General features: G+C 35.3%; 1 protein-coding gene across 1 annotated transcript in view; it reads left to right on the top strand.

Moving 5' to 3' along the window:
• The first annotated feature begins 16357 nt into the window (after positions 1-16357).
• Positions 16358-22349, top strand: part of LOC145688894 (uncharacterized) — a 61904-nt gene continuing 55912 nt past the window's right edge. Inside the window, exon 1 of the mRNA XM_081763059.1 lies at positions 16358-16406. The gene's annotated coding sequence lies outside the window, so the exon portion shown is untranslated. The remainder of the gene's footprint in view (positions 16407-22349) is intronic.

The following is a 22349-nucleotide window of genomic DNA, read 5'->3' as shown; positions in this document are numbered from 1 at the left end:
CATTAGACATTTTTTCAGTTCAAATTTTCAACAGTTTGAAAATATTGTTGTTTTTATGTATTTTTCTAAAACACTAGGCACAAATATTTTCACTGCCCACCATACGAAGAAGAAATCTTTTCATCGACTACAACGGCACAAGATTATTATATGTACCTTTGTTAACTCTGGTATTTATACGTTTCGCCGTAGGATGTATTGTATTATCTGGATTAACCAATGAAAACAGGTTTGAACAAGTTTAAAGTAGACCTGAAACTCATAGTTCCCACCCATTAGTTTTAGTTGCTATTCTTTTATGATTATGAAGTGATTCTTATATTCAAATTAACTTGAATATTTCATCTTTGCAACAGTTTTTTTTTAAAACAGATAAAGTCACCCATCCCGTTTACCCGCGCTTGCTTGAATTTCTATATACTGACATTTAGATTAATAATTAGAAATCACGATACCTGAACACCAATAGATCCTTTGCATGTGTTTGTTTTAATTAGACTATTGGATTCCAACGCAATGTGACAGTTTGATTTGATCCATAAATAATCCCTTTAAAAGTTAAAGGGAAGATTTTAACAATGTCTACTAGATTTTCCGATTCTTAAGTAGTCCTTTGCTCTTGTTATTTCCCAATAATGATTATCTTAAGCTGATCCTAATTATCATTTTCTTACTTTTGACCAGTCTCTCTTATGCTGAGTTTCCTACTTTGTCCACACTCGTCCTATCCTATTACCCATTGAAGCCTTAGCGGTTTACTCCCCATTTCTATTTGCTTTTGGTATTGCTTTTGACTTGGTTCCCGCGTAAAATTCATCAGAGTTGACACCTGGATGGGGCTACAACAAAACATTACCTAAAATAATACTGGTCATAGGCAAAATCAAATGGGAGTAATAAATTGTTTAAGGATCTGAGAAGTGAACTTTGCGCCGGACAATATTGTGTTCGTATCTTTTCTTGGGAATTTTCCCCGTTTTCCCTCATAGTTTTATTCATTTCCTTTAGCCTAACCGACATAAATGTGGTACGTAATACTCAAAGATTTCATTTATTTCAATGTTTAAGGAGAACGAGAATGTTTGTCAGCATTGGTTAGTGTAGGTTGCGAATATATGTTGCAGATGTACTCGCTGTCCAAATCAGCTATTTTGCTACAAACTTATACAAATTCTCATATTCACTTGATAAATCTCCGAGTGACGATATTGTTCACAGTGCAGTACACTTTTTATAGATAAATAGATACTGAGACCTTCATAGCTAACATGTCCTTAAATACTGATAAGCTCAAACAAAGAAAGAAAAAAAAATCTAATTCCTAATAATATTTAAAGTAAACTGAGCAAATTATAAAAGTTTCCAACATCGGCCTCTGCACCCTTTCCTTCTTACGTTTCATGAAATTGGAATTTATTTTACGGATAAAGTGTAGTATATCGCCTATTTATCTGTTGTACAATCAAATAGCTTTATATGTAATAGGGTACACATCTCTGATGTGGTAGTTTGTGATTCGATTCCCATCACCCATGTTTTCCTTCATTTATTCACACACATGTCTTAAGAGGTGTTCTTCATACCCACTAGAAATAAAGATTTCAGTTCAAGTATACTTTCTGACTTGAGCCTATTCAACTTGTTGGTATTTAATAGCTTCAGCTATATATCAGGTCTAATTTTGAAGTGCTTACTTAACAAGGAGTCTGCTACGCATATGTTCTCTAAAATAATACGAAAAATTACAGTGAGAACTATGAAATTGTTGACAAATCCATCATTAGGTTAGTTCTAGCTTCGTATTGCTTATGAGAAATTCAGTTCACTCTGAAGATCGTAATGTTGGGAAGAAAGATAGGAACATATTTCGCAAAACCATGAAGATTATTGAATACAAACTTCTTGTAGTGTTCATCCTCTTTCTCTTCCTCTCTCTCTCCTTATCTCCCTATCTGCACCTTTCTCTCCATCTCTGGACCTCTCTCTCCCCCTTCCTCTCTGGACCTCCCTCTGTACTTCTCTCTCTGAACTTCTCTCCCTCCATCTCTATACCTTTCTCTATTCATCTCTCTCTTCCTCTAAATGTACATTTTGTTTTGTTTTGATTGTCAGCATTATTCATTTCTCTTAGCTTACAGAGCATAAGGAAAGGAGATTACACTAAATGATCAATGTATCGATTTCACACTAAAAGTAATAAGAATAGTTTTTCTCTTTGTTCTAGCTTGCCTATGATATGAGACGAGATGAAACAAAAGTTTGTATGGTTAAGCGGATAGCGTACATGTCTTTGACAACTAAACTTTATTCGTACTTATAGTTTTCTAATATCATTTTCCATTTATTTCACAAGTAGCTCTTAATATGTTCATAGACTTTAGTGTTATTATAAATAACACGAAAGAATTCAAAAGCTGAGTTTTAATAAAAACGAAATAACACAAAAGCAGAGCTTGAACAAGCGATTCGTTAAAAATGTAATTGGTAAGTCAAAATACATACCGCAAAGCAGATAATCCAATAAAAGAAATACTCAAAAGAAGAAGAAATAAGTAATAAGAGGATTCGATTCCCAAGTAGAATGTTTAAAAGAACTTCAAAGTCTATCAGTTTACTGTCTAAGGACTACAAAGAAAATAGCTTTGATGATGGCGAACTCCAAACAAATTCATACAAATCATGACTATCTTACGTGAAGTTTTCCTTAATCCTGCCACGCAAATGTGATGTCAAATAAAATAAGATTGTTTTCACATTACGCTCACAAATTCAAAACCAAGGGAGGTTTACACCAATTAAATGTTAAAATGAGACTTGGCATACAACATGCTTACTGTACTATCTTCACGAATACATATTTTCAAACTAATTGTTGAACCAAACTTCACCTTAGATGGTTGAGATCCCGGGTTGACCAACTAAAATTATGGCTGAACATATTGTGTTTGTAACTTTTCCAAGCGTTCCCCTCAGAGTTTCTTCATTTTACCAAATGCTTTATCCTAGACAAAATAATTGTGAGGTGTCACATTTCATTTTAATACACAGTCAAGGGGAAATCATTTCAATACATATCGAAGAGAGACCAGTAATTATTTATTTATTTAACTAGTAAAGAATCTGATTTCAAATTTCAATATAAGACGGCAGTGGGTCAGTGGTAGTACCAACAGTTAGACTTGTAGTGAACTCTCTTGGAGTTTTTCAAGACGAAACAACATTAAATCATTCATTTCTCATAATTACTGTCTCCTTTAGCCTATCCAAGTTTAAACTTTGATTAGTTTACCACAAGACAAAGAGAAATATTACTGGTGAAAAATCAAATAAGCAATTACCAATAAGAAAATACTACTTCAATTTTCTTTCTCTCTTTTCAATTGTTTTGAAATCTTCAGGTTTGTACAGTATAGTTCCGTGTACAGTTTGTTTTCTACTGTACCAACTAAAATTGTTTCATGACCAAGTGGTTAGTATGATCGTCTTGGCTAACTGAATAGTACATCAGTGTTGGACATTTCATATTTTTTATTTGTACGAAAACATTTTCTAATATCACTCGTCAAGGATTCGATTCCCGAAGATAGGTCATGTGACAACAGATTAATTCTTACAAGGAATGTTCTAAGAATTTAGAAAAAAAAATAGAGACTTCTTGCTGAAAAAATAAACTCAAAATTCAGCCATTCATCAAAAATAGAACCTGCATTAATTTCAAGTATATATAAAGGAAGAAGAAACCTTATATGTTTGCACATTAGTTATTGAGACTATTATCAAAATACCTCAGTACTGTTAAAAAGTTAGAAAGGATTTAAAAATTCAGAGGAAAGAAAACACAAATTTCCCAGCACCCATTCAACAAAAACACACAATTTATTTACAAATATATATACAACTTATTTATTTCAAAAATTTTTCTTTCAATTTTCTTGCCTTCTCTAATCGATCCCACTTTTCCCCTGCCTTCACTATAACCCAATCTTCCCCATCGTTCAAATATATATCAGCTTCATTCGCTGCCCCGCTATTACCCCGCTCCCCCACTATTTCCACTGCTACTTCTTCCACTGGTCGAAGTTCTTTTCTTTCTTGAGTTAGTGGCACTGTTACTTCTTCCACTGGTGTAGTTTCTTTTCTTTTTTGAACCACTTCTACCACTGGTGAGTAGCGCGTCTTTTTCGTCCTTTGTGATGTCCCCTCATCTCTTCTCCTTTTCTTTCCCTCTGCTACATCTAATAAATTATGTATTTTTTCAAACCACTCGATATGGTTAAGGGAGGAGGAAGAAGTGGATGATGATGTTGATGGTTGGTGTTGGGACTCCATTTTCTTCTGGAAAATAATAAAAAAAAATGTTATTAGTACAACATAATTTTACCAAAATAGTGCAAATTATACTTAATAGAAATAAAAATTCTGTTATTCTATCCACGTACAAAATCAGTTTCTTTTAGCCTATAGTTTGCAAAAGCTATGTAGAATTCTGGCAAAGTACTTTATACATTTTCGAATTCTCAATAAATCTGTACAAGCAAACTATCTGTGCTGTGTAAAACCCAAAGCTGAACGTACCAATAACTTAAGATCAAATCTAGTGTTCCCTCACAATATAATCGGTAACGTTCTTGCATTCAGTGCGAGCACCACCGGGTTCAATTCCCGGTAGGGGAAGTAGTGTTCCCTCACAACGTAGTCGCTAACACGTTTTGGCTTTAATGCGGGTGGTTCCGCGTAGCGTACTTGCTTTCGCTTTTGCGTTCATTGTGAGCGGCCCCCGGGCCCGATTCCCGGTATAAAGGTGTCGCGACGCGGACGTACCCGAAAACGTATTCAAAGCAAACGGTTCTGGTCCAATTACCGGCGGGGCATTCAGTCAAAATAATAATAATAATGATTTTCTCATTTACACCAACAAATGTCTTGCATGATACCTAATTTCCCTCTTTTCCCGAATAGTGTGCTCGCTGAAAATTGTCTGATCTCACAGGTTAAAATGTTTAGAGATCGGAAATATAAAATCAAATCAATCTTTCATCATCGTATAAAAGATAAATCTAATTCATCCACAAAAACTCTTGCACTTGTAAAATCCTATATCTTAATCCCGATAAAAACTTATATAACTCCACTCCAACAACATGTTATAAAACGGAATTCATACAATTTTTTTTTATTTATTTAAAAAGTGGTAAGGTGTTCACTTCATATGTTTAGGGGGTCTGTAGTTCAATCCTAGCTCATGCCAACTGAACAAACACTATGTCTGCGGATTCCCTATCCTTTTTTATATACTAATACTACCAATATGTTTCCAAGAAAAAAATCAGAACCAGTACATTAGCAATAGTAATTTAATACTATTTTAATAGAACTAGTAGTGACACCTATCGGCAAAAGTCATAATTAAAGATTAGTTGTGCGTTGAAAGTCCCGCAGTGCTAACGCGTGTGTGACAAAGTTCCGTATATTTTCTCAGGTGAGTATAGTATATATGTTTTCAATGTGTAATAAACCATAGCACATGCTTGTATATTCTGTTGGTCTTAATATTCTATCAAAGTATTGAAGATCAAACGCGTATAAGTAAAACTATTGGGTTAAATAAGGAATATAAACCCATGTCTTTCAGTGACAGAGCAAATATTTACTTAAGTGGTGCGGTACCACATCATTTCTGGGATATGAACCCCAGTCTTTCAGGGGGATGACCCCCTCTACTAGTACTGCTGCATACATTTACATTGAAATCCTAGTGCCTCACTGCGAAATCCATGTATAAAACAAGTAACGTTCAATAATGGGTGGCATTACTCTTACTACATTACTCTTAAAGACTGGTATACCCCTTTTTCTCTACGAAAAAAAGACTGCATTCAGTAATTGAAAAGTTGTGAGGGGGAATTCACTCCGGGTATAGCTCCCCTCTTCCTCCACGCAAAAGAGCGCGTTCACACTGCATTGGATTCTCTTTCTGCATCCCTAACAAGATATTTCGTATTTCATTTCATTTTACAAAACCAATATTTATTTTTCTCACTCATTACCTTGCTTAATATAGAGTTAGTATGTACAAAAACCATGTGACTACCATATGATTAAGATTCTGAATACTGCAACACATGTTTAAAATACGCAAGTTCATATTCCCAACACTTATTCAGAAATAAAAGAACATCTAGCTTAAATTTCTCTCACTTAATTACATTCGTTTATTCGTCATGTCTTGGAAAAGATCCATTTGAGTATTCACTACGTTTCGTGATAGTCAAGCTATTCTAACACGAATTCAAAGGGAAAAGGCCGTTGCTATGATCCAAAATGAATCAATGAACCTAGTTCTTTTCTTTGGAGTCTAACTGTGGGAAAGAAAAGTCTACACATTTACGTAAAATTGCAATATTCGCATGTATCTTGGAAAATTGCATCCACTACAACTAAGAACTCTTTATATATAAAAAAAACAACTTAATACTGACTGATTTTCTAAATATTAGGGATACAAGCAAGACAAATGTCTATCTTTTCTGTTGAACTTAATTATTTTACACTAAACAATATATTTTGAACATTATCTGTAGTAAATATTGAATATGTATGTGTTCTAAAAGTGTTCTTTATGTGTAAATTGCTTATTTTCCGAAAAGACATCCCAATATGAATACAGATTCATGACAAATCATTCAGACACAATGTATTTATATAAAATCTACCATCAAAAATATTGGACAGTACGCAATTCAGTTTAATCACAATTTCAGTTATAAAGATTCAAAGAAATTGCACACTTGATTTTTTGCCGTAAAGTCCATCAGTGGCGGTTCTTAAGGGATGTCACCATGCATTTCTAAAACTATAAAGTATCTCATTGACAGTTCTTAAGGGACATCACCACGCATTTCTAAAACTATAAGTCCAACCGTCATTGGCGGTTCTTAAGGGACATCACCACGCATTTCTAAAACTATAAGTCCAACCGTCATTGGCGGTTCTTAAGGGACGTCACCACGCATTTCTAAAACTATAAAGTCCGTCAGTGGCGGGTCTTAACGGATGTCACCACGCATTTATAAAGCTATAAGTCCAACCGTCATTGGCGGTTCTTAAGGGACGTCACCATGCATTTCTAAAACCATAAGTCCGTCCGTCAATGGCGATTCTTAAGGGACGTCACCACGCATTTTTTCTCTAAAAAGATTAACACTGCCAAGATATTTTTCGTGTCCCCCCGCATATTCTTAACTATAATAATAATGCTAGTTCCATTCTTCACTCTTTCCTGTGGTCAACTTGTCCAAAAACACAACCGAAACGGAATCAAAACTCAAACATAGTATTCAAACAATTTAAAAAAAAAAAAAAACAAATATTTCGTTCCTTCGTGGTGACCGTTCAGGAAGCTAGCTTTTCCCTGTTGGGTGTTATGCCCCGCATGTATGGATCCCCACTGTTTGGCAAACACGGAAAGCAATATAACTCACACGCGGCTCCCTCAGGTTCGGGGTACTATTCCCCCATGCACGGCTCCCCTCCCGATTTTCGGTAAACACGAAAGGGGTTATAAGTCAGCCGCGATTCCCCTGTTTGGGGGACTATCCCTCATGCACAGCTCCCCCCCGATTTTCGGTAAGCACGGAATGCGTTATAAGGCAGCCGCGATTCCCCTGTTTGGGGGACTATCCCTCATGCACAGCTCCCCCGATTTTGGCTCGATATGCTCCCCACAAGTTAAAACATATTGGCAAACTCAGTTCGTTTCTACACTGTGTTAATTATTTTCATAAGAAAAACAATATGTGTTAATTTTCTAGGGGAGTCCCACCATTCGATACTTATGCAAATATATCTAATCAATTATAATGATATAAAACTTACTTGAATATAATATCTTCTTCTTTGAACAAACACAGAAAAAAATCCAGAAAAAACACTTTAAAGAAGCAAGGCAGAAGCAAGGTAGAAAACTTCACGAGCAAAATTGTTAATACAGGAAATGTGTACTCCATTTATATAATATATTTTTTATTTATTCATTAACATAAGGGGAATGGAATAGGGGGAGAAAAAAAATAAAGTAAATGAATTTGCCTTGTAATACAGCATTGCCTCAGTCTGCAAAGAAGCAGAAAAGAATTCCTTTGTCGGTCTCTTGCCGAATCGAAGCAAATATTTCTTTTCTATAGAGGTAATACCATGGAATTTTCACACAATGCCTAAAGTTTGAAAAACATCGCCAGCATGTCTCAATTCATACCTTAAAGACGCCAAATTGTCGTATTTTTCACAGCAAATAGTTGTTTACCAAGCAATAAAATTCGTTAGTTGGGTTCAGGCAACAATGTTCCTAAATTTTAAAATTCCGGCTTTATTCAGTAAGCTATATAGCTATCATTTCAACAACTGTTTCAATAACTTGTATCTTGGAGAAAAGAACAGCATAATTATTGTATGTGGGAATACACAAAACCATTCTACAGGTTCTTTTTTGTGTGTGTGTTGTTTTGCAAAATCAAAATGAAGGACAACCATTTATTCATCAGGTTATTGGCATTGAGTACAAGGACAGCCTGGCAATACCTTGTTTGTTTGTCTGAATGGGCGGGGAAGAGGCTGTTGTCCGCAAACCATCCACCAGAACTGGTTTGAAAAACACCCTTTGTGAGGAAAAATGTGTCAGTTATCACCGTTGGGGGGAGAAAAGGTATAAGCATGTTCACACAGGATGCAACCAAAGAGTGGCAGTGAGGGGTGGGGAAAAAATGTGTGTCACTTGTCGCAGGGTAAAAACCTGATCACACAGAATGCGGTCAAGAGATGCGGGGGAAGGGTGGGGAGCGGGTAGAAACTTGTTCACACAAGACATTGATGATGGAAAGAGAGGTGGGGAAAGGGTTGGTTCTCCCGTTCACTCAAACTAGAGGGAGTGATTGGCCCCCATGGTTAAACATTGGAGGTGGAGCAAACTGGTTTTTTCCTGGCCAATCATATCGCAAGGTTGTTTGCATAGGGTGTGAGAAACTGAACTTCAATCTTCACCATCAGTATTACAATGACGCTTGGAGAGAACACAGAACCTTGCGTATCTGCGAATTTCGTACTGAGCAACGCTGAAAAATAGCAGAGTTAAGTCTGTCATTTAAGAGCCAAGCAAGCTAAACGAAAGAAGTGCAGTTCGCAACAAGAAAAAATAAATGAAAATAAATAAATATTTCTTCCTATCCTTCCTTTTTCCCTCCCATCTTAATACTTTACTCCGTAAAACAAAGCACCATTAAAAATCGTTGCTAAACATTGGAGCTTAAAGGGTGTAATCATATTCATTATTCATAATTTTCTAGTTCAAATAAGACTGTTCAATTAGTTACGAGCTTTACAAGTCAGATCATAATTAAATTAATGGGGAAAAACCTTGTGGGAACTATGGACCGCGTTTTAAGCCATATACTGAAGTTCTAATTATCTAAATCATAGTTTTAATTCTAATTTAATTATAATTTCAATTCAAGAAACGTATTAAATCATGTTTAAAGCTAGGAACACCGTTCAAACTCGTATCCTCAATCAAAAACCGTGTTGTTTCATGTTTGAAGCTATGGATCGCGTTCAATGACGTATACCATTGCTCTAATTATCTAAATCGTAGTTTTAATTCTAATTTGATTATAATTTCGATTCAATAAACGTATTAAATCATATTTAAAGCTAAGAACAGCATTCAAAGCCGTATCCTCAATCAAAAATCGTGTTGGATCGCATTCAAAGCCGTATACCAATGCTCTAATTATCTAAATCATGGTTTTAATTCTAATTTGATTATAATTTCGATTCAAGAATCGTATAGGAGCATGTTTCAACAAGAAAGGAGGTCATTCCACTTTTCCAAACAACCTCTATTGCACAAGTAATAAAACCACTTCCCCCAGAAACTTCCCCCAAGCCCGGGGCCGGTCTCCCCAAGGCCGACACGGCCATATTGACATCGAAAGTCGTTAGGTAATAAAGCAATTAAGGGGGCAATAAAATCTATTGTCTACGAGAAATCTAGACATGACTACTAAGGGATGATGTTTGGGACCGAGCAAGAGAGAAAATAATCATCAAAATGTCGACTTCGCGTAAGCGGGAAAATATAGAGTACAGGGTACCTAGGTAAAAGAAGAAGAGGAAAGAAAATGGAATAAAAATGTATAAATTATGAAAAGATCAAAATGGCAGTTACTTATAACCAGGGCCGGCTCTATCATATGTGCAACATGCACAGTTGCATGGGGTGGCAAAATCTATCGTAACTAAATATATTATTTAAAATAAATACCGGTATTTCTTGTTGGAAACAGATTTCATGATTATGGTAGTTAAATTTACGAAGCTGATTTTTTATTTGAGTACTACATTTATAAATCATGTTTAGGTCGCATTAATTTAAGGTCACGTGGACAATGCTCTAGCAAATGATCAAACAAATCCCACAATGAATAGCTTGATTGTCATGAAATACAGGAACTCAATTTTCGATCAGTAGCGAATACCTGTTCCATTTAGTTAATTATTACACTTTTTATATGAAAACTAGTCTTGTCTTTGTTACAAACATGTTCCTTATCATTGAAGGTAGAAAAAGTATTTTTTTTTTAACAGATGCAGAAGGAAAATCAAGAAATTAAGATAAAAGAGCTAGTTGTCCTGGAATCACAAACGGCTATATTGAGATTGAAGCTCGATATTAAATTCTATAAAAAGGATTACCATCTTTCCTCTGCAGGTTGTTTGCTTTATCTTTCACTAGCATAATAGGTTATTATTTAAAGAAAAAAACAGACACAACGAGATTGTCTTTGTAGTGTTTAGTTCCTTCTAAGTGCGAGTAACTTTCCCTCACCTATTTAAAATCGTGGCTTTTAAGATTTGTTGTTTCTGGGAAGGGTGGACGGTAAATTACGCTATTGCACGAGACTGCAAGTTGCCTAGGACCGGACCTGTTTATAACATTCAGAAATCGTTTCGTGGTTCAGAAGTATTCCATGTAATCGATTCCACACTCACGCAGTTCTTTTCTAGACAAGACGTAAGAAAATTGCATTTTTTTTTTTTCATTTCTTCAAAAGCTTTTGTCTATACAGAATATAATGAAGTTAATTGCGTATTGGAAAGTCTTTTTAAGTAACACTGCAAACGTTCGTCTTTCCCCTTAAATTCAGTTACGTTCCCCCATCTATAATACATCTGGTAATTCTAAATAAGTCACATCAAAGAGACACAAACATTGTATTCTGTCATATTTGTCCAAAGTTTAAATTGGTCCTTTGTTTTAAACAATAGAAAGACACAAAAACAAACGTAGCAGAAATAAATATCTTCTTCTTCTTCTCGTGAAGCATTACTCAGTCATAATAAGCTGGTTATTTGGCGTAAACTTTTAAGAAAGCTTGCTGTCAGGCGGGATCTCTGTTGATAGTGAAACCAATTCACCTGAGCGTGGATTCTGCCACACTGGATGGAACGATGTTTTAATTCTGTGAGCCATTCACGATTCAACCTTCATTCACCTTTGCATTCTGTAATTGTAATATAAAAATACAATAAAGAAAACACAAAGAAAGGAGGGATCTTGATTTAATAACTAAGTTAAATCATATTCAACATTTCTTTTTTCGCATTGTTTACGAACATAAATAGTTTAGTGTTGCAATTTACAGCACAGCTTGAAACTATAACAGATGCACAGATAAATTAAGTTTGGATGATGTGTCATACAACAAATCGTCACCACAGATGTTGCATGCATTACGTACGATTCTCTGGTAATATTTAAAATTTTGGTTAGAGGTAAACAAACTGGGTCCCATCATTTTTCGCTTCATTCTTGTAGTATGTGACGAGTCAAACACGATAGTAACAAAATTTTGAAAATTGCATCGGAGGAACATAGGTAATTTGGATAACTTTCCCTAAATTACCCATGTTCCCCGGTGCAATTTCCAAAATTTTGGTACTATCGTATTTCACTCGTCACATACTACAAGAATGAATTGAAAAAAGATGGTGCCCAGTTTGCTTCCCTCTAACCAAAATTTGTCTTCTCTGAACTTACTCTTTGAAATCATCCATTACATGTAGCCTTCTCTCTCTCTCTTTCTCTCTGAAGTGCCACTATTCATCTCTTCTAACAAGAAAACTACGAATTCGACAGCAATATCTTTCGCAATCTATTACTTTTTCTGTCTTACACCCCACAATAAATTGTTCAGATGGTAATTTACACATATTCTAAATTCGTTCGAATTTCCTCCAAGAGTCCATATTGCATCTTACGGTTTACTGTACTTTTTTCTGAGTCAAACTTCATATATATATATATATATATATATATATATATATATATATATATATATATATATATATATATATATATATATATATATATATATATATATATATATATATATATATATATTCCTACGATTTTGCCCGGATCCGGGGGAAGGGGGGCGCAGATTCTCCGCCGACATAATACTTTCATTTTTTATTAGTAAAAAATGAAATGAAATCTTTAAGTGTTCTGTCCCATGATTATGCGGGGAGGATAAAGGAGATGGTGACGATAAGCAATGAAGGGAATGGTGGAATGAAAAAGTGGGAGGAAACGGGAGAACCCACTCTCACGGTGTTTGTTCACCACAAAGTTTATTTGGCGCGAGCTGACATCGAACTTTTTTTTTTCGTTATACTCCTACACATTTGATCTAACAATATGTATTTCTCAAGCTCAAGCGAGGGGGCAATTACAGCTTTTATCCTGCCCAAATGCCTCCAACTGGAACATTTGCTTCCACTTACTGACAAGAAATGAATAACACTCATTTTTTGTCAGTAGTTTTTAGAGCTCTGGTCCCGGATTACAGACTTTGGGAAGCACAAAACCTACTGCCATGATTAACAATTTCCATAGAATTCACAAGGAGCATCTTAATAGGTTGATGTGATATGCGGCCTTTGAAGAAGGGAAAGAATACAAATAAGGGTGTTTATGAAGCTATGGGAACATTTTGTGACGTTTTGTTTTATTCAGGCTCTAGAAAGGCATTTCAGAACAAACGAATCAAAGAGACGGTTTTAGAGCGACAAACCTTGTAAACTGGTTCCTGTTTCTTCCGTCTGAATGAAAAGAGTGCATTAAGTCACACACTGCTTTAGAGGTGGAGGAGGGGGTGGTTGAGTTGAAGACCGGAAGTAACTAGTCGATGAGAAGTGTATTTCGGAATGCATAAGCACACGGCGCAAGAGCTTGTTCCTAAGTTGGACTTAAACTCTTTGTAACATATTCTATGTTTCGTACTGTACCATCTTTGCTTTTTCTCCACTTCGAATACTGCCCGTACATCCATTTTTTCAGCTTCGTCCGGGTTTATTGAGAGCAGTGCTCGATTACTTAAGCTATTTTGGCCCATTGTTCTTCTCACATAGTTTTATATTAATTTCAATTTTGAGAACAACCTCTCCGCAGAACTAACAGAGACAGGGAGGGTCAAAAACAACAAATACTCGGCAATAAGTTCTGAAAAGCTAGATGCCAATGACTTATATTTCCCAATTAAAAGCCTTGTAGGTCAAGCAAAATTCTGAACCTTTATTTCAGATTTCAGCTGTTTCACAAAGCAAATTACTTCCATCGGAAACGAAGAACCAATATCACAATTGTAAGTTGTTTGAAGTATCTGTGCCCTTCTTAGAATTTCATCATCAATGAGATGAATTATATTGACAGAAGGCAAAAAGGAAAATTTGGATACTGTATCACGCAAAGATGTAAAACGACAATGTAACTGTGAATTTAGTATATCAAATAGTTTAATATAGATGTTAGTTCTAACGTTTGATTCAATATTTCCCGCCAAAGAAAAATATAAGAGCCTATAAATCCCGACCGACCCGAATTTCCCTCCTTTTTGTTCGCGGTGCTTGACCTAAACGTCAAGCCTCCCAAAGATAGCCGGAAAAGGAGAGGGTGGAAGAACACTGCCGACTAATAAAAAACTGAAAAATATGTTGATTCGACCTATTAGGAGGGTAAGGAGAAGGGCCCCCTTGGAAGTGTCTGCCCCCCCCCCCCGCATTGCAGGGTTTCGCACCATAGTAGTTACACCACTGCTTTCATGTGTGACACACGTCAGTCACTTTGTAGGTCTGTACAGCTGTAACTTTTTTTTCAGTGCTGTACGGTTTTTCCAACGATGTATGTTTTCTGTGTATTTTCACTTTACTCTTCTTTCCCCAAACTTTCTCTCCAGTTTAACGTCCAACAATTATGCTCTTTAGGCTAAGGGAGACGGTGATTAAAGCAAGTGAATAATTATGGAGGAATTGATGGAATGAGAAAGTGGGAGAAAACAGGAGTGAGAAAACCCACGAACACGATGTTGTCCAAAACAAACTTACTTGGCCGGGGATGGAATCAGGAACCCCACACGCCAGAGATAAGCGATCTTCCACTGAGCCCCTGTGCCCCTGAAAAGATGAATATTGACGGATTAAGTTTGCAGATGAATTCAAATGTTAGTGTTTAGTCGAAGTTGATGTAATGCAGTTTTTAATATTCTAACAAAGTTCTGTGCTAGACATAAAGATTGTGTTGACAGGCTATTAAGCGTTAGCAAGTTGTAGATATTTGTTTTTGAAATAAATAAGTTGATTTGGCACTATTAGTAATTAGCACATTTTAGGAACTGCACGAGAAAGAGGACTTTGGGTGTTCTAAGAAGTGATAGAACGAGCCACAGATGGGTCTTCCGGATCTTTTATCTAGGTCATCCGGGTTTGGGTGTCGCTTCTCATACTCCAACATACCTAGACAGACGCAATGACGAGAATCCACCTAGAAACAGCCAAAATTTCAGACTTGTAGCATTACTTTAAAATTTCATAATGGAACGATTATATTCACTACTCGAGCGTGAACATTCGTTTGTTCGATTCAGTTGATTTCCAGTCATACATGTATGAATCAGGCTACTACATCTTCAATATTTCAAGTATAATTTCGTGTTTATTTCTCTTCCCATACTGAAAAGAAATATAGTTTTTTTAACATACAAAAAAATAACAAAAAACTGTTTGGGCTCAACGGTACCTTTTACACTCGTTTTACAGATTCGCTCGATTAAACTTTGATGATCCTTGCTGAGAAATATATATATAGCTTATATATATATATATATATATATTTGATTCCAGCACTTTATACTCTGTTAAAACTTGTTGTTATCTTTCAGTTACTTTCACACACAAGGAGCAAACAACAAGAGAGAAATAGGAAATTATAAATTGATTGAGAAGGCACAGAGAGAGAGGAGAGAATAGCCGTTGTTAAGATTGCATTAGCAGCCCCACTCATATTTTTTCTGTGTATGATGATGTTTTGTCGTCTCCGGGACACACCCGATCTGTCCTCCGAGCCACTGGATCAGACCAGGTCATGAGTCTGTCTGTGTGAAATCGGGTCTGCCTAAGTCAAAGGTCTGTTCGGGACAGTCTGGGACACCGGATCATAGGTATGTCCAGATCAATGGGTATGGTGGGTTATGGGTCACGAGTGTATCAAGATCACAGCGTATAATAGGTTATAGATCTCACTGTATAAGGGTCACGAGTCTAGATCATTAGGTATGGTGGGTTACGAGTCCAACTGCATGCAGATCACAAGTCACGGGGATATCTAGATCACTAGGTATGGTTGGTTATGAGGAAACGGAAGAACCCCGAGAAAACCCCACATATGGTGTTTGTCCACCACAAAGGCCACTTGGCGCTAGCTGGGATTAAACCACGGATCCTCTGCACCAGAGGTGAACGCTCTACCACTGAGCCACCGCGACCCGTTCGAATAGATTCGTGTTAGTAAAGAACTAAAATACTGTATATAACAAAAGCCAAGAACTGCCTTGTGTCATTGTATAACATGTAATTTTTTTAAGTATAATACTTATTATTCTTAATATAAAGGGTTTACATCTTAGCACCAAATAACGTTTCCGTGCTATAGTAATCGCCACCAAAGCCAAAGAAACGAAAGAACATGACATCCACAAAACAATGCGTACTACTGTCACGTAAACAAAAAACTATCCCTTTTGTTTCAAATTTTTGGTTTTGTTTAACAAATAAGAACAAGTCTTATTTTGCCTTTTTTTTTAAAAAAAATAAAAACTTAGAAGAAAAAAAAGAGAATCTTATGTCGCCTTAATGACTGCTGAGGTTGTGACACTACCGTGTCCACCGGTGACCTAAAAGATCTTCCAACCAACAAACAAATGTTATAAAGCAAGGTTCAGATGAGAAAGTGAAGATTTCATGTCAAACTCTTTGCAACAGTGATTCACGTGTAAGCATCTCATTTTGTGTGTTCTGGTGTAAGTAGCTTCATAGCGTCTTTTATACTTTTAATTTGTGTGTATGCAAATTATATATATTTACATTTTATAAAGAAGAAACTAATTAGAATTAGCAGAATTTGGTAAGTAGCTATTATAATGGAATAAATAGTTCAATAAATAGTTTAAATAGTTTAATCTAATAAATAGTTTAATCTTAATATGAAAGTTTCTATACTAGATAAATAAGGCCAAGGAGTTATTGCATAGATTAGAAACACGGGATCATTCAGTATTATTGTACGACTCTAAGAACGAAAAGATTGTGTGAAAATCGTCTGGAAACTCAGAAATATTATTTTCTTTTGAATGAAATCAATCTTCAATTTAATGTCTCACGTGCGTATGTAATTTCAGCTAGAGACAGATGATAAATGAAAGGGAATGATTACGAAATAACTTGAATGAAAATGTGGGAAGAAATGGGAGAAAACGCACAGACAGAATGTTGTGCACCACAAACTTACATGGCCAGGAATCGAATCAGGAACCCTTCCGATCAAAAGTGAATCTTCTACCACCTTTTCTAAATGTTCTTTACTTACTCTAGTTGAACTCTGATGTAGTTTCCATTCGACAGGGACATAGAGTTAGCGAGGCCAGTTAAAAATGTACACATACATTTTAGATGCATTTGATTGCGGGCTTCAGATCAGAAAACATTTTCCCGAGACCACTCGGCTATTGCAACCATAACATCAAGACATTTATTGTTTATTTTTTGTCTTTATTTATTTATTTATTTATTTATTTATAAATAATTTATACCTCTATGGTAATTTATACCATTTAACAAACATTGTTAGGGTCATCAAGTCTAGGAGGATCAGGTGGGCAGATCATGAAGAAAGTAGGAGCGCTTTCAAAATTTTAACTGGAAATCTAATCGGAAAACAACCATTAGAAAGACCTAGGCGCAGATGGGAAGACAATATTAAGATGGATCTCGCAGAAATAGGGATACAAATTTAAAACTGGATCCAGTTGGCCAAGGAGAGAAGTCAGTGGAGAACTTTTGTGAACACGGCATTGAACCTCCGGGTTTCATAATAGCCCGTAGAGTTATTTATGTATTTATTAATACTAGCTTTAATAACTATGCTGGAAATTCGATATCTACTCATGCAATACAGGAATCTTCTTTCGAAAAGTTTTTAAGGATGCTCACGAGACGAGGCGACACGCGATAAGATACATTTTCGGAGACAAGATGGCATTTGCACGGCGTCTTTTCGAGAGAAGACAGTCTCGACTCTTGTCTGGAATGTAACCCTATACGCATTTGCTACATTGGAAATTGGAAATATTACATTGTTATCAGTTGATTTCGATCCGGTTTTGGATTTTGCAGACATTTTATCAATTTTTTCAGAAAGCTTAAGTTACCAAGAGTAAATTCCAGATAATAATAATAATAATAATAATAATAATAATAATAATAATAATAATAATAATAATAATAATAATAATAATAATAATAATAATAATAACTTTATTTTAAATGCTATGAACAGTTCATAGGTAAAAAAATACAGTATTATGTTAGAAAAAAATATATAATAATTTGGAACAGAACAGAAAATTTATAATATAGAATGAATATTAGAGAAGGTCAAGACCTTAGTTAGAAGATTAATACAATCAAATTATAACGTTCCAACTGATTTACAAAAGAAGATTAAAATTTTTAGAAAATAGTCAATTTCATAATATACGAGTAAAAAAAACTATGCAAATTAAAGTTTCATTCAACTATCATTTAAAGGAATGATTCAACCTTGTCTTCAATAATAATAATAATAATAATAATAATAGGGGCCGCGGTGGCTCAGTGGTAGAGCGTTCACCTCTGGCGCTTGGGGTCCCGGGTTCGATACCAGCCCCGCCAAGTGAACTTTGTGGTGGACAAACACCGTGTGCTAGCGTTTCCTCGGGATTCTCTCGTTTTCTCCCACTTTCTTCATTCCACCATTTTCATTCATTACTCATCATCACCGTCTCCTTCAGCATAACTGTGGGACGTAAAACTCAAAGATTTCATTTCATTTTTCATAATACTACTACTACTACTACTACTACTACTACTACTACTACTACTAATAATAATAATAATAATAATAATAATAATAATAATAATACTTGGAGAAACGGTGGCTCAAGTGTTAGAGCACTCAGCTCTGGTGCAAAGGATTCTTCGTTCGATTGCCCGCCACTTTTTTTTTTTTTTGGTGAACAACATTGTGTCTGTGGGTTTTTCTCGAGGATCTTCCGTTTCCTTCTAGTTTCTTATTTCATAATCACTCATTTTGATCCATCATTCGTCTCTTTTAACCTAAAGAGCATAAGCGTGGAACGTAGAATTAGAAATTTCAATTAATTTCATTCAATACTCATATCTTGTATGAAAACAGCAAGTTAGCCTACTACATTTATCCATTCATGATATCTAGAAGGATAAAATAAAATAAGTATTTCTTTTTTAAAGTTTTGTTGTAAAAATAAGATAAATCGTACTGAAAACTAAAAAAATAAAACAAATCATACTACAAAGTAAAATATAATTCTCTTTTTAAGAAAACGATCTTTAAAAAATCTAATAAGCATCACTAAATAACAAAGTATGAGGAGAGTTGTTATATACTCGTATTTATGTTATAAATTCATTGTATATGACAAAAAGCTTAGCATTTTTTTTCTTTTTTAGCCATGCATATATATACATACCATGACTTACCCTCGTATATCTATCGTATCTCTCTCTCTCTCTCTCTCTCTCTCTCTATATATATATATATATATATATATATATATATATATATATATATATATATATATATATATATATATAGGCATTTAAAACTGTTTCTGGAAATATCTGGTAAAGTACAATCGGATTTTTAAAAAGTTGTAACAAAAGTTGTTAATCTCGAAGGGGTACATTTAATGATACTACACTCGACCCCCTACCCCACCTCCCGGAGGCTCTAGGGGGTCAATTTTGAAATCTTAAATAGGAACACCCACTTTTTATTGCGGATTCTGATTCTCCGGGGGGAAATACGTAACTTTTGTATCAAACTTTCTTCGTTGCGTGATAGGTGGAGCTGTAATCAACAAAATTCAAAATGGGTTAGAAACAATTTGAAAATGAGGCATTTATAACTGTTTTTTTAGGAAATATCTGGAATACTACAAATCTGATTTTGAAAAAGTTAAAAAAAAAAGTTTTTCGTCTAGGAGGGGGACATCCAATGATACCACACTCGACTCCTTGTTCCACCCCCGGGGGCGGGAGGGGGTTAACTTTGAAATCTTAAATAGGAACCCCCATTTTTTAAATTGTGGATTTGGATTCTCCGGGGGAAAATACGTAACTTTTGTATTGAACATTTCTTTCATTGTGTGATAGATGGCGATGGTAGAAGTTTCCACCATGGAGGAATAATGAGCAGTGATCCGGTTTTTGTGGTCGCAATCCATTCATGAAATCCATGAAAAATTCAAAAAAGGTCGCACATGCGTTACGCACGACCTCGTGTGTAACACTTGTGCCGCTATTTTAAAATTTGTTTCAATCCATTTGTAGACCCTCAGTTACGGCAAGATACTATTTCCGTATTGTGTCGAAGGTCTTTGATGGATTGAAGCCTCTGATACAATTTCCGACTACAATAAGCGGATCACTGCTCGCTGTTCCTCTTTGGTACAAACTTGTAATGGAGGCGCCATGATCTATCAGCAACAAAAGGAAGACAAATGGAGGGATTAGCATCAAACTTTCATAGCATGACCACAACAGTATAGCAAAAAAACAAAAAACAAACGAGGACAGAGATCAGTATAAGTTATAGCTACATTATGGATAATTTTTGACTTACCCTCGTGCATTGAAGAAGTTCTGCATGTTATACTGTACCAACTACAGAGCATTCTTGGTTTGCTTAACGAAATAGGATATATGGTTAGTAAAGAGCAATATTAATAACTTAATAATAAAAATATATAAATATATAAAGTAACTATGAGTTATTGTATTGTCACTTTATTACGAAGCAATTTTAGTAAAGAAACACTTTGTATGTCATGAAACATACACGTGTACAAAAATAATCTGATACACACCGTGTGTAGCTGTGCAAAATTTCATCATTTTATGAAGTCGTAAGATTTGAAGACAAAATTGAGAACCAGGACACATAGGAACTACCAGTGAGTTAAAAACTACCAGAAATGCACATAAGAAAAGATCGAATAATTTGTGTGTGAACAATATTGTGTTAACTGCGCTTTATAGTCTGTAAATATTACGGCTGGATGGCGTCAATAGTCAAGGGAAAAAAATAGTTTTGGTGTTTAGTACATATACTATCCTTTTCTTTTGAGCTCATTGATTTTTATGGTGAATTATTTTTCTGTTCCCCTTGAAATAAACTAGAATTTAATGATGCAATTTCACTGATTTCTTCTTCCAAGTCTAGTTAAACATCGGCAATAAATTTGAAATATAATGTTACATGTAATGAAAGATAAGTGATATATATATATATATTAACATAACATTGATTAAAACAATAACAAAATTTCATTTTTCTCTAAGTTCGAAACATTAATTGAATCTATGATTCAAAAAAAAAAAAAAAAAAAAGACCTGAATCCATTTTTCACGAGATTGATTTATGGTCATTTCCCAATTCCCTAGGGGTTATACGCAACCCCCCCTAGTCTGTGTACGCAACTTTCTGTATAGAAAAGATCGGAGTCTGAGGTTTAATACCATGAAAACACAACATTGAATTATAGGTTGAGTCCAGAAAGATGGCCAATGAAGAGATTTAAATAATTTTTCCTTTAACCCTTTAGGTGATAGTGGTTATATTTCTAATCACTCACTCAAGTGTTCGAAGTGGAAAAAAAGCAGAGGCGGTATACTTTATTACGATTTTAACTCGACATACCAGCTATCTAAATGTTGAAATACAGTGATGGTATGTTGCCCAAAAGATTGCATTTCTATTTACATAATGACTGAAAACCACTGGAGAGCTTTTGTTTAGTTAGAGGGGGGGAGGGACTTGGAGAGACTTTGATCTCTCGCCAACAACTTTCTATCCCCTTATGTTGTATTATAGAAAATTATACATAAAAATGCTCAAAAATCATTTTTTGTATTAACAATTTCCTGCGGGGAAGCTCCCGGACCCCTCTCTCGACTGAGGGGTATTCCAAGCCCCCGGAAGAATCGCTCCCACAGCAGATAACCTCTAAATCCGCTTATGCTCAAAACACGACATTTACATGAAAAGATAAAAAGACACACACATGCATACGAAAGGAACAATTCCAAATGGCACATCGAAATATAAACTAGATGAACTACTTTCAAGACACCTTATTTTAAAAACAAAAGGTAGAAAAAAGATGTCGATGTTGTCAGCTTAGAAATTATTTCTACATAAGAAGAAGCTCTTTTTACGTGCATAGCTATTCGTCAATTACTGTGTATAAAAATGGAGTTATTAAAGGTATTTAGCATCTACTCTCCCGTGGCGGTATGTCTTGGTCACTGAAAAATCAGAGTTGGTACGCCTTCATCCCTGAAATACCAGAGACGGTATGGTATACCACCGCATACCGTCTCACTTCGACCACTGCGCCCACTCTTTCATAAGTTCTCGCTGCATGCCTGAATGGATAGTGGTTACTTAACCACCCGATTTTTTTTTCCTACAGCGTAGATAATACTTATTACCTAGGCAAAGTAGCATGTTATAAAATCATAATATGACACTAAGAAACTAAATACAACGAGATATTTGTGTTGGGACTTACAGGGAATTTCCACTTAAAAGGTTCTCAACGTCACACAAAATGGATTCAGATTAAATTGATTTGAAGAAGAATCTAGTAGAAATCAAAGCATTA

Source organism: Thermobia domestica, chromosome 7 (assembly GCF_964235325.1).
Source record: "Thermobia domestica chromosome 7, izTheDome1.hap1.1, whole genome shotgun sequence".
NCBI lineage: Eukaryota > Metazoa > Arthropoda > Insecta > Zygentoma > Lepismatidae > Thermobia > Thermobia domestica.
Note: the sequence above shows the minus strand (reverse complement) of the source record. Positions and strands in the feature narration are given on the sequence as shown.